A 13993-nucleotide genomic window follows, 5' to 3' on the forward strand; every position below is an offset into this window, starting at 1 on the left:
CCTGTCATTTTAGCATCCGTATTAAAATATTAAGGAAAATTGTCATGAGGATTGCCACATATTTGAAATTTCTCCTGCTGAATTTGTCCAACTGGAATTGAAGATTCTGAAGCTGGCCACTAGAGGGAGGTAATGAGAGCTCTGCCTATACCAGAAACCCTAACCCGGGGTAGGTCAGGCTGTGAAAAGCCCACGTGGACTCTGACCGCCCAGTAAATGCAACTGTCAAGGCACTGCCTTTAAGGAAGCGATGTTCTGTTACCTCTCAATTAATAATGAAAGACAGATCCATTTAATCTTTCCTTTTCTGGCTGCAACAATCGCTGTGGAGTCCCAGTGGTACAGATAAGTGTACAATGGTACAGATAAGAATGGATGCCTTAATGAAATCAACAACAAAAGCCCAAGGTCGAAATCTATTTTTATTTGACAAATTACAAAGTTCAAATCAACACTTTGCTTGCTTCTCATAGTGACAGTATGGAGTTTTGTTCTTTTTCTTTCTTTTTTTCTTTTTCTGTGAAACAAGCCAAAAAAGCATATTTGGGGCTTTTGGTGGGTTTTTTTGGCCCCTCCTTGTAATTCAGCAACATCCCTGATCACACCTGCTCTTCAGAAGTTACTTCACATGTTTTTGTGTTTAAAAAATTGAGGGTCCCGGAGCTTCCCAGCTGGTGAACACGTGGAGATTTGGGGAGAGCGGTGCACTCGGAGAGGGCCTGGGAGCCTCACAACTTTTCCCCATGCCTTGCCCTGGCTCTCCTCCATCTGGCTGCTCCTGAGATGTATTCTTTCACTATAAAGTGGTGATATAGGAAGTACAGTGTTTCTCTGAGCTCTGTGAGCTGCACTAGCCAGTTACTCTAACCCAAGGAGGGGGTCTTTGTAACCTTCAGTCTATGATGGGTCCCTCAGAAGCACAGGTGACAACCAGGACTTGTGACTGGCTTCTGAAGTAGGGGGAGGAGGGCAGTCTTGTAGCACTGAGCCTTGAGCCCGTGGGGCCTGATGCCGCCTCTAGGTAGACTGTGAGAACTGAGTTGAACGGCAGGACACACAGCCGGTGTCGGAGAACTTCTCGGTGGTGTGGAACCCCCGCTACCCCACGTCGGAACTGGGCATGTAACCACAGAGCCATGCCATCTGTGGGAAAGTAAAAGTAAAGAGGAATGTCTGTCCCTTTATCAGATCCATTCCTAACCGCCTGGAATGCACCACAAGAGGAGGTTGGAAGGATGGAGAAACCCTCATTCGTTTTGCATGAAGAGGTGGAAGTAAGTGGCTTTAAAGTCAAGTAATACAGTGAAATGTTTTTTGGCTAATTACAAAATTGAATAAAACCAAGGAAGATTGATAATAAAATACAGAACTACGTTTTTTTTTTTTTTAAATGAAGGGTCCCCACTCCTTAAGTGTGTGCTGCACATGGCGATTTAGTTTCCAAGGGTACAGCCTGAACGAGAACCTTGACAGTGGGGAAACATGGCCACAGGACCCAAGCCAGGTGATCAAGACCATGGGCATCAGACATGCTGACATCTGCCCCCTGGACACGATGTGATAAAAATGACGTTTGACCTGTGTGGTCTTCCTCCCAATATCCTGGGACCCCAGTAACCATGAGGGAAACGTCAGACAAATCCCAGTAGAGGGACATTCTACAGAGCACCTGGCCAGTCCTTCTCACAGCCGTCAAGCTCATCAAGAACAAAGAAAGCTGAGAAAATGTCACAGCCAAGAGGGAGACGTGAGCACTGAGGAACGTGGTGCCACAGGTCGGATCTCGGAACAGAAAAAGGACGTTAGGTAAAAACTAAGGAAACTGGACAAAATAAGGACTTAGTGTATCGATATTCGTCCACTAACTATAACTAATGTCAGATGTTAGTAACAGGGGAAACCGGGTGGGGTTAGTTGGGAATTTTCCATACTGTCTCCACAATTTTCCTGCAAATTTAAAACCATTCTAAAAAATACAATCAATTTTTTTTTAAAAAGAAAAATTAAGGGAAATGCTGGCACTTCCATCAGTCCAAGCTAAAAAGGCTAACAGAAGCTCGCTGTGACCTTTGTGTGACTAGAGCAATAACACAAAACAAAAACATCAAGGGAATCTCTACAACCTGTTGTTCATTCTGCCATCTGGGTCTTAAATAGGGACCTGAGACTTGACGGTCCAAGAGCAAAGGAGATTCCTCCCCCACAGCCCACAACGAACCCAAACTTTAAAAACTACACTGATCTAGTACTTAACTGAGAAACCGCCTTCTCTTGGACATGCCTCCTCTCTCATAAGACCAAACAAAACATCATCAGAGATCCCCTTTCCACACCCCTAGAGGATGGTTAATTCCAGTCCCAGGCAAGTTTCCAGCACATCCTGGAAACCAGCTGCAACCCAGCAGCAGTGACCAGGATGCTCGGTCCACAGCCATAAGTACACTCTGCATCTCTGCTGCCTCTCGCCTTTAACTCACTCTGTCCTCCCTGAGCCCTTCCTCACTCCAGCTGTGTTAGTTTGCTGCCGTGACAAAGTGCCACAGACTACGTGGCTTAAACCACAGAAATTCACTCTCTCAAAGATCTGGGAGCATCGATCCAAGACCAAAGTGTGATCAGGGATGATTTCTCCTGAGCTCTCTCTCGTTGGCTTGCAGACGGCTGCCTCTCCCTGGGGCTCACATCATCCTTCTGTGCGTGTTTGGGTCCAGGTGTCCTCTTCTTATAAGGACACCAGTCACACTGGATTAGGATCTGCCCTAATGGCCTCCTTTTAGCCTAATAATCTCCATAAAGATTCTGTCTCCAAACGCAGACCCATTCTGATGCACTAGGAGTTAAGATTCAGCGTGTGAACTGGTTGGGGAGGGGGGACACAGTGCAGCATCTAACACCGTCCACCTCACCCTTCCCTTTCTCCGCAGCTTAATGAGGGCTCTTCAGATCTGAACAGCTTGGCTTCTTCACATCCACTTCCGGTCTCCCACAGCCCCTTCTTTACTCCCGTCCTCTTATATTCTGCCTTACACTAGTGTCGGTTCTGTTTCATAAAGCAAAGCCATAGAGACAGGAAAATCATCAGTGCACGTGGAGAACTAAGAGTACTTTGGGGGTGACAAGAGGGGACATAAGACCGGCAGTGACAAGAGAGATGCAGCTGGAAAATTAGAGGGGTTCAGAGTGCACAGAGATTTAAATTTTAACCTATGTTTTGGGAAACACTAAAGCAATATCTTACTGTAGTGAATATTATTACTATTTATGCTGCTTAGAATGAATCAAACTCCCCTACACTGACGTCTTTCCTTCAAAAGTCCTTTCAGCAGAATGGGGATGAACGAAAGTATTTGGCACTGGAGGGTGGAAGACATGCGAGGAGGCTGCTACATTTCCAACAGAAAAATTATAAGGGTGTGGGATGGTTAATTTTGCACGTCATCATGGCTAGGCTACGGTGCCCAGTCATTTGGTCAAACATCAGTCTAGATGATGCTGCGAAGGTACTTTTTAGATGTGATAACATTTAAATCAGTAGACTGAGAAAAGCAGATTACCCTCCATAATGTGGGTGGGCCTCATCCAATCAGTTGAAGGAGAAGGCATTCTACTTCCAGAATACAATTCCACCTGTGTTTCCAGCCTTTGGCCAGCCCTGCAGATTTTGGATTTGTCAGTTCCCACAATCACATGAGCCAGTTGCTTAAAATAAACCTTAATTCTTCTCTCTCTCTCAGAATATGTAATTTTGCTTCTCCAGAGAACCCCTGGCTAATAGATTGTACAAACAGACAAACAAACAAAAAAGTGTGGCAAGAAAAAAAAGCACAGAGATGAATGGAGGTTTAAATCTGAACAAGATTCAAAGCACCAGAAATAAAGACAAGAGGCTCTAACAATTAAAGTGATGATGCTTAAAACTTATTCTTTTCAGACTAAACTCAGCTCCTCCGACGAAGGGGAAGAGGGGGACAAAGTGGTCCACAGATGCTCAGAAAGAACATCTTAGAGCTTCTGCTTATCTTTATTTTTATCCAATGTCCTTTTATTTCAATTTTCCTATGTTTCACAAAATAGATTATGTATGTATACATACACATATAAATAAAATACATATTAGTGCATGAATTAATTTATTAATAAATATGCACATTTTAAGGATATGTGCTCCAGCATATGTTTGGGGACAGATGAGTTGGAATGGGAAAGCGTGTGATACTAAGGATGTGGTTGAGAAAGCGATGAGGCACCCACGGAGCCCAAGGGAGGCACAGGAGAGGTCCAAGCAGATGGTTATCCACCGAGGGGACCAGGAGGGTTCTTTTCAAAGTCTAACTGGGCCGAGTGGGTCTACTACGGCAGGGGGCACTATGGAGAGGTGGGAACACTGCACCTTTGCCGCTCTAACGCTAACTTCTTAGAGGCACCAGATCTCACGCCAGTCCCGGGAATCACAAGCACAAGATGCTTGTTTCAACTCAGCTCGGGGAACGTCACACGCCACCACCCTCCTGGAGCATCAGGCTCCCTGGAAAGTCGGGAGAGCCACATCTGTGGCTCGGCTTCGTCACAGCCTTCTCCATCCTCCCGTCGGACCCTCATTCCTCCCGTATTCCTGTCACATCTTGCTGTCATGAGCTTTAGTGATAGTCACCCGCAGAGGCAGGGAAGCGGGGTGATGACTTTGAGAATGGAGAGCAGCTTCCCCACTTACGGTGAAGCCCAAAATTACCAACGCCGCTCCGTTTCTAAGGAGGATAAGGGCGGGACGGCAGGGTCACTACTCCTGCTGCCTAGACTCGAAGGGTCCCACTCTGCTTGGTCACTGCACTCCTCCCGTGACCGCAGGCAGGACCCAGCCTCACCAAGGACTCCTGGAACCTAGACCTTCCTTGTCTGTAAGTGCACAGGACAGTAGGTGACAAAGGGGCCGCCTCTTGCAGTTTGAACCCAAACTCCTACCAAGCCTGCCAGGAGCAGGAGCAGAAAAACAAGGGGACACGAATTCTTCCTCAGCGGAAACGTGGGAGTGGAAACCCTTCTCCACCCCCTTCGGTGACTCGCCTTCCAGAGACAAAAGACAAAAGGTCTGTCTTCCTCCCAACCTGGGAAGTCAGAGCAGAGGACCGTGGTTTTCCATCGCAGTTAAAGCCAAGTCTGTCCTCACTTACTGCTGCTCCTGGCCCGCGCCCCCCTCCCCCCCAACCGTGGCCTCTGTGTCTGTAGCCCGGTGTGTTAACCGTGGGCATGTTATAGGGAAATAAAAAAGCAAAGATCCATTATGACTCGGTCAGCATCACAACTATCACCCCTTCCTATTAAAAAAAAAAATCTGACCCTAGGACAACAACGGTAAAGCATCCTTTTGTAGTTTTAGAGAAAATACCTGAGCTTTTGCTAAAGGGCTCGCAAATTCAAATCTCCTGCCGCTGATTATGCTGCCCGGCCATTAGCACCTGAGAAACGTTCATCTTAATGTACTGAACTCAGAGCAATAGATAAATCTGTCCAAAGTTATGAAACTGTGACAAGCCGTAGCCTTATAATCGTTTATTTGTCACCGAGAAAAAATAAGTTTGAAGATTTCGTGGCAGCCCAACAGAACGCTATCTTCAAGACAAATGAGGTTTATTATTAACATAAATAACATGACAGCATGAAAGTACAAAAGAATGAATCATGAGGAATGGAAAAAGCAGTAAAAACTGAAAAGGCAATTATGACTCACACATTTCTCTCCCCAGCCCTGCACTCACACAGGTTCTGCGTGTCTCCTGTCTTCAGATGCTGAACGGACATTTCCTTTCAAATGGCTTCGTGTCCCCTCAAGCTGAATATTTTGAGAACCGACATCCATTCCCTTCAAAGCCACCAGCTCACTGTTTTCTCGACGGAGCCCCCATCCTTCCAGGCTTGAGACCTTGGACCCCCCACATCCCCTTTCTCTCCAATGCACCAAGGCTTTCCTGACCCTGAGTCATTTGTCTTTCAAGCTTAGCCAACCTCTCTACCGTAGCTCTCACCGCATTTCTCTCAAACTCTCTCCTTTCCTTTATTTCTTACCCATACCAGGCTTCAATGTCTCTAACCCATCCTTCCCCAGCCCAACCAGCCCGAAAATACTCAAATCAGTGTGATTCCTGACCCCTCACCACGCCCTCCCCATTCCACATCTGTTCCACTCACCTGGAATGCTGTTCCCCACAGTCCTACCATTCATTCAAATTCTACCCACACTCCTAGCCTTGACAGACATTTGACGGATAGATTGGAGGTGGAGATGATGGAGAGGGAGACAGAGATAACCTGAACCAACAGATATGAAGGGAAAGGGACACCTGGGGTTTCCACTCTAAATCACTAACAAAAGCAGGATGAGTCCAGTTTTGGGTAAGAGTTGAAAGTTTCACTGTTACAGTCACACTGGTTTCCATCAGTACGAGATGCAGAACGCAGACTGCCTTGAGAAGCAGGGGCCAGAGGTACAGATCACAGACACCCCGAGATACCCAGCGAGCCGGCCTTACAAGGTCAGTTCACCCAGGATCAAGTCACAAGAGGGATGGACAGAAGGGCAAGGACTGAGCTCTGGGAAAGGGTGAGATGGAGAAAAGGGGAATACCAAAGACGCAGGAGGAAATTCCAAGGTCCTGTTAGGACAGAAGAGAAAACACTTTCTAGAGGAACGTGGGGCCAGCAGGGTCAAGGCTGTAAGACCAACGAAGCTGCAATAGCTGGGAAGAAACGAGAGACAACGAGGACAGAACGAGACTGGGACCGACTTCTCTGTGATTACTGAGAGGAGCGGAGGCAGGAGGTAAAGGCACTGGGATGAAGGACCAGGGTAGGGCGTGGGCCGTGAGGATCAGAAGACAGACTTCAAAAGGCAGCTGAAGTGAGGGCTAGGAGATTTTTTTAAATAAGAAGAATCAGGATGCCTGAGTCTAAACGAAACTCACCTTTCACCTGCAGTTTTAATCTGTTCTTTTACTGGGCAAAAGTAAAAGCAGAAAGAGCCATAGGCTGCTATTAACTTTGAAAAATCAGAAGTCCTCAATGCACCTAGGAAATCGGGTATAACCGAACCTGAAAACCATTCTTCTGCAAACTGTATTCATGAAGAACCTTCCTCTGAGCTAAGCCACGACACAGCACAGTGACAGAGGAAAAGGAGTCACCAAGAGCAGGTCCCGGTTTCTGGGTCCTGATTTTGCTTCATTGCTTTTGTCGGTCCCAAAGAAATCCAAGCATGGAGAGTTGTAGCGGCTCTCCCACTAGATTCCGAGTTTCAGAAGCTGAGTTTCTCACCTCCCCTGTGCTCTAGCACAGCCCAAACGTCCATTCTCAGCACACTCGGAAAAAGGTACCAAACTGGAAAAGGAAAACAATTAGGAGTTTGGGACTAGTGTAGACACACTACTATATATAAAATAGATAAACAACAAGGACCTACTGTATAGCTTGGGGAACTATATTCAGTATCTTGTAATAACCTATACTGGAAAAGAATCTGAAAAGAACATACATGTATGTATCTACATGTAGATGTGTAACTGAATCACTTTACTGTACACCTGAAACTAACACATTATAAATCACCAAACTTCAATAAAAAATGAGTAGATTTTTTAACAAAAGAAAACAAAAAAAGGTTGACGTCTCAATTTCATTTACGACACTGAGGGCTGAAAGAAAGACGATATTAAGTACTGGAATTTTAAAAAACGAAACGGAGACTGGAAGGGAAATGTCTGAGTAACAAAATGGGAGCGTGAGCAACTGGAACACGGCACAGAAAGCACCTCTCTCTTTAGAGCCACTCCTAACCCCACGGAGCAGCCACCCATCTGCAGACAGACTGAGACCTAGTGCCCAGCATTTTCAGGCGCTGCTGCACTTTACGATGTCACCGTCAACGTATTATGCAGCTATTACTCGGAGAAGGACGATCAAGGTGTGGACAGATGTAACAGTGGCAAACCGCTGTAAAGTAGGGAATTGAAAAGAAATTATTTGAAATTCTGTCACCGACTTGTCATGTTTGCCTAAACTTAATTATGTACTTTCTTATATCAGAAAAAGAGAAATAGGAGGCTGCACTGGTGCATTTCAGAGCAACTTCATCTATGAACACATTAACATCAAAAGGTGTTTGTCGTGTTCTTAAGGCTCTGAATCCTCAATTTAAAAAGGCACTAGTTCTGTGTAATTTATGAAAAGGCTTTTTTTCCAAAGCAGAACAATTTCCTCTTTGAATGCTAATTTCCTTTTGTTTACTTTGATTTTACTGCCCTCTTAGGGACAAGGTATCGTAATACTGTTAAGACTTTTTTTCCCAAAAAACAAAGCTTCCTTTAGGAAATCCACGATGGAAAGTTAGAAAGGCCTTGCTGGGGCAGTCATGGGCATCAAAGGAAAAGAAAAATACATCATGTTGAAATATATTATATTTAATGCAAGATCAGGAGCAACTGAAACCAATTCATTGACATTGGTTTCTGGGTTTTCCAAGAAACATCCTCTGTCTAATTTTCTGAAAAAGGAAATCTGAATTGTGGGATACAGTTGCAATTAAAGTGGCTGTAACTTACATTCTCTAAATTTCATGTTTTATAAAATAACGAAAGTAAAGAAGTTGTCAAAGGGTCTTGATGTTACAGAAGGTAAGTCATCTATTGGTTACGTCTGCGCACTCCGCACGGCGAACCAGTGAGCAATGGCGGGATCCAACTCCCTCCGCCCCCAAAACACACCTGACAAAAGAGCTCTAAACTAACGGCGGCATTCAGCGTCACATCTACTGGGTTTCAGCGTACACGGCTTTCAACGCTGGAAACACAAAGACCTCAAAGGGTTTTACAAAAGAATCCAGGCTGTGAATAAGTAAAAAGGTGAGCTGATAGGTCAGCGGAAGGAAAGGACGAGCGACAAGGGTCTGCGGGCTCTGTGAGTGGCAGACGCCACGCTGGGGAAGTGCACCTGCTTAATGAGCACTGGCGTGACTCGCTCAGCCGGCCGCGGCTCCTTACAGACCTGCCCTCACCCGGCCCTCGCTATCACCTTTACGACGGCAGATGCCTTGACTGCTGCTCACATCCCATCTTAATAAGAAGGGAAAGGAGGCACAGAGAGTGAAGTGGCCGGTCCAGGGCCACACACAGCGGACACGTGACAGAGCCAGGACCTGGCCCAGGAGGTTTGGCTCCAGCACCTCTATGCGAGCTCTCTCCAAAGAGGGAGGGGAGGCAGACGACTGATGGGGGTAGAACTCACAGAACGCGTGGAGGAAGGACCCGCGGTGTTCTCTAAAGAGATGGGAAAAGCCAGGGAAAAGGAATGGGGAGTGTGCAGCCCAAGAAATGGCAAGACCCCGGCCAGGCCGCGCGCGCCGTCGACGCACACGGCACCAAGGGCACACCTGGTGTGAATGACCCGTCGTCTCACTACGAGCTCCTGGCAGAATTACCTGAGTCCTCGGCGTCTCAGCTGCACCACGAAGGTCAGACACCCAACACGTCAGGCAATGACAAGGGCAAGAGACCTTATCTGCAGAGCTCCTGGCAAATATCAAGGAAGTGCTGGCGAGAGCCAGGCAGAGCCGAGAGAAGCCGGAGGTGCCGACGGAAAGGCGGGCAGGGTTGTGTTTAAAGAGCTCGGTCTTTGAAAACGAAGGTGTACTCATCAACCTTCCGGCTGGGTATTTTCTCATTATGCCGCTGAACCCAGCCACTTCTTTTCTTAAGGTTTGATGGTAACTTAACAATGCTTTCCATTATAGAGAGCCAGGTCACTTCCGTCAGTCGCAAATTCAAACGCCTCCAGGAAGCAGGCTGATAAACGAGGCAGAGATGGGGTGAAACGGGGAGGAGGGAGCTGCCCAAAGGTGCTTAAATTCCCAAATGTAAAAAACACAGTGCCCTGCCCAAAGGTGCTTAAATTCCCAAACGTAAAAAACACAGTGCTAGCGGGATCCACCCCTAAATCCAGCCCCAAAGAGCCCCAGTTTGCAGCCCCCTTGAGAATATCGTTCACAGTCTCACACAAGGGCTCCTGCCCGGCAGTGAAGATAGAAGCATCAGCAAGGAGCTGCCTCTGCCTCCTGCCAGGACATCCGGCCGTCCTCTCCTTCCTCCCCATGTGATGGTTGAGCCAACATTGGCCCCTGCCCGGCTCCATTCTTCACTGCCCCTTCGAGGGACCTTGGTCCATCGCTCTTTGGCCAGATGTCTCCCTCTCTGTTATCTCCTTCTCATCCTCAGTTAAATACGCACAGATTCTTCTCACCTTTAAAATATACAAACCCTGCCTTGACCTCACATACCTTCCTACGACTTTCTCTTCCCTGCAGACGTTTTCAAAAACTCAATCTACACAACCCATCACTGCGATCGCCCTGCTGGTTTCCTCCACAAGCCCTGAACTCCACCATGCATCCTTTCCCTTTAGTGAAACTGCTCTCTCCAGTTCGCCAGAGCCTCCTCTGCTAACTCATACCCGTCTGGCTGGGGCTGACGAGACTGCTCTACAGCACCTGAGCCCACCCCCCGCCTGCTCTTCCCAAAAACCCGCCCCGTCCTGTGGGTTCCATGCATCCCCCTCTCTGGTTTCCCCCTCCTCCTCGATACACGGGTTTCCTTCCCTGGCGCGCCCCGAGCGGCACATCTACCGAGGCCCCCGTGCTCTCACCTCTTCCCTTCTTATGAGCGTATTCCTGTCGGGTGACTGTGTCCACATCACGTGCTCATTTGTCATCTAGACGCCCATGATTCCCAAATCAACGCCTCTAAACAAAAATCTCTGTCCTGAGTCTAGACTCCTTTACTAAACTACCTCCTAAAAAATTTCCAACTTGGCATTTCATAACCGAAGTCCCACCCTTCAGACTCCTGTCTCCCTCTTTGCTCCCAACTCTGTTAACAGACCCAAGCCAGAAATCTCTGCCATCCTCCTCTTCCCTTACAAACAACCAAGAACTGTGTCCAGACATTTTCTACTTCCTTAAAAATCTCCCAAATCCATCCACCTGGCTTATTCCCATGAGCAAGTCCTTAGTGTAGATCGCCCAGGCCTCTTAACCAGTCTCCACGCCTCCAAAGTTGCCTTTTCAAATTCATCCTCCATCTTGCAGTTCCATCACATCGCTGTCCTGGGAAAGTCCATCGCAGGCTTCTCACTGTCCACAGGGTACGGTCCAAACTCCTTAACACCCAATACACTGAAGGAATATGTCTTTCCATAGTTTTGAAAGTGTGGCAAATTCGGTTCATTATGTATTAACTGTTTCAGGTAAGCTGGCGGGAAGAATTATAGTAATAAGCAGTCAGAACCCATTTAAAGCATTTTTAATTGGATTTAAAATTTAGCACTCTTTCATTCCTCTGTGAAACGCCACTGTCAGTTTCCACACTCCAACCTCATACACCTAACACACGGTCTAATAATCTGATTTTCAGGAACAATATTTTTTAAATCCAATTACAATATTCAAATATTACAGCTCGTAATAGAATGTACTTATCTGAAAATGGTAAAGAAAATCCACCTTAATCCGCACTGTGCCTGAAAAGGTGCTTGTCCGTGAACACAGCACACTCAGAGGCTTTTCCGTTTTGAATGCAATTATCTGGAGCAAAAATCAGGACTGTTTTATTAGAAATAGGAGAAGGAGCATATTGCAGAGGGAAAACAATGATAGTTGGTCCAAGTCCTAGCCGTTACCGACGTAGCCTTGCGCAAACTGTTGAACACCTCTTGACCTGATTATTTGGCTGAAAACAGATAGAACATCTACCTCTAAGGGATACTTTAATGATTAAATAAGATGTGGCCTGTTCCTGGCACGTGGATTGCCTTCATATGCATTCACACTGTCCCCACAATTCCCTGAGAATTGCAGTGAGATGAATCCTTCATGAACTCCGGGGCCATGAGATAATCCAAGAGATCTTCCAACAAGAGAAATATCTTGTATCTTTGAATTATTAGGGAAGAGTGAGCTCTGGCAGGTTAAACAAACAAATGTATACACGGAGACACACGTAACAGAATTTTACCAAAAGCATTCCCTGTGGGTGGGAGGACCCCCCCCCCTCCGTCACCCACAGCTGGGTAAGAACAGAGGAAGGCTGCCCTGACCTTACAGACAAGAAGCCCTGCAGAGCTACAGCTCAGCCCTTGCTCACAAAGTACTTCCTTATTTATGTAAGTTTTGTTCTTAACTTTAAAATCGTAACAAATTAATCCAACTCACTTGTTGCTCAAGACAGCTGCACAGAGAACCATCCTTCAGCAAACCCACCACCACCCGCATCACTCCTCAGTGCTGAGGGCGACCAGGCTTCCTAGAGATTCTCCTGAGACTTCGCTGCCAGCACAGGAGCAGGGCTATCGGGAACCAAATACCAGTCAACTTATTTTCAAGGACATTGTAGAAAACTGGATTTTGACTTACTCCTGACGCGAGTCCAAGTTTCTTTTCAGTGCTGTGATAAGGTAAAGAATCAATTTCCTTGATTGCGCTTGTCCCCAAACAGCCCGGGTGAAAAAAAGGCCAGCTAGGAACAGGAAAGATATCAATGGGTGTGAGCCAGAAAGAGCACAATTCAGACAGGAAACTTCACCTACATTTACAGGGCCGTGCACGGCAACGCTGTCCAGCTCGCGCTGACAGAGGGGGAGAGCATTTCCAAAACCAGGCGGTCTCACGCTGCACATAACCCGAAACGTCTCATGATCAAGGACGCAGCGCCCGGGGGGCGGGCAGAGCTCAGTGGTGGAGCGTGTGCGCAGCATGCACACAGTCCTGGGCTCCAGCCCCAGGGCCTCCATTAAAAAGTAATAATAAATAAATAAAAGCATAATCACTACCTCCCCCCAAAAAACGATAAAATGCTGGGCCTTCAAAAAAAAAGAAGAATATGGGAAAAAAAAAAAATGACGTGCTTTAAGCATCCAGAGGGCAGATATCAGGGAATGAGGACTCTGCTTGTGCCGGATCCCGGCCCACCTCTCCAGAAGTGGCTGGAGCCTCCCCTTTACGACACCCCTCACCCCTCCGACTCTCCAGTTTGTGCAGTCGTGGTCGTCTAACTAGGACATCTGCCCCACTACTCAAAGCCTTTATCATCCTGGCCATCCAAACCATTCGCCAAAAACCTACGTAAATTCAAATGATAGGAACAAAATGGCTGTTTTCTAAAAGTTTTTATTACAGATGGCACACGTGCTTTAAAGAGATGAAATACATTAATGAACTAAACCCTACCTTCGTGTGTGGATGTACTCACTGAGACAGGCCCCTTAGAAAAGCAGAAGCCTGCCTTGCTCTAAAGTAACACAGCTCAGAAGATAATGTTGCTATCTGAAACTATTATAAGTGGGGAGGGTGTAGCTCAGTGGTAGAGTGCATGCCTAGCACACACGATGTCCTGGGTTCAATCCACAGTACCTCTGTTAAAAAAAAAATGAATAAAATTATTATAGAGGTACACAGTTGTTTTATTACCTTTGCTTTTATATAACATGGTACCAGGTATTTTCAATTAATTTGCTGTTAAGCCTTTAACAGGATAAAGAGTTTAATAAAAACATGTTTCTCTGGGAAAATGGGAAAACTTGATAGTTGGAAGCGAGGACCTCAGAGCACGTTTTCAGTAAGGCACCGTGACGGAGAGCCGCGTGAGGATGTAAGGACTGGACATACTGTACCAAGGTGGACATTCAGTGTATAATGGCAGGCCTTATGAAAATACAATGTTATAAAACTATAAATAAAAATGAAAAAAACATAATCACTGCAAAAAATATTTACTGAGCACTTACTATATTTAGCTGAAACTAAAAGACCTGGAAAATTTTCACAATAATTCCAGAAGAAGTATCTTGTGGAGCAGAAAGTCACTTTTTCAGATAAGCATCTAATTGGTTTAACTGGCTGTTCCTTCTCTCTGGAGACACAGCTGACTTAACACTCACCATCCATTCCCTACCCCCTTCC

At 46.4% G+C, this 13993-nt stretch overlaps 1 protein-coding gene across 1 annotated transcript in view; it reads right to left on the minus strand.

The window, feature by feature from the left end:
* The window catches only part of CA8 (carbonic anhydrase 8), a 76876-nt gene that overhangs the window by 38257 nt on the left and 24626 nt on the right, over positions 1-13993 (minus strand). The window lies entirely within an intron of this gene.

Source organism: Camelus dromedarius, chromosome 30 (assembly GCF_036321535.1).
Source record: "Camelus dromedarius isolate mCamDro1 chromosome 30, mCamDro1.pat, whole genome shotgun sequence".
NCBI lineage: Eukaryota > Metazoa > Chordata > Mammalia > Artiodactyla > Camelidae > Camelus > Camelus dromedarius.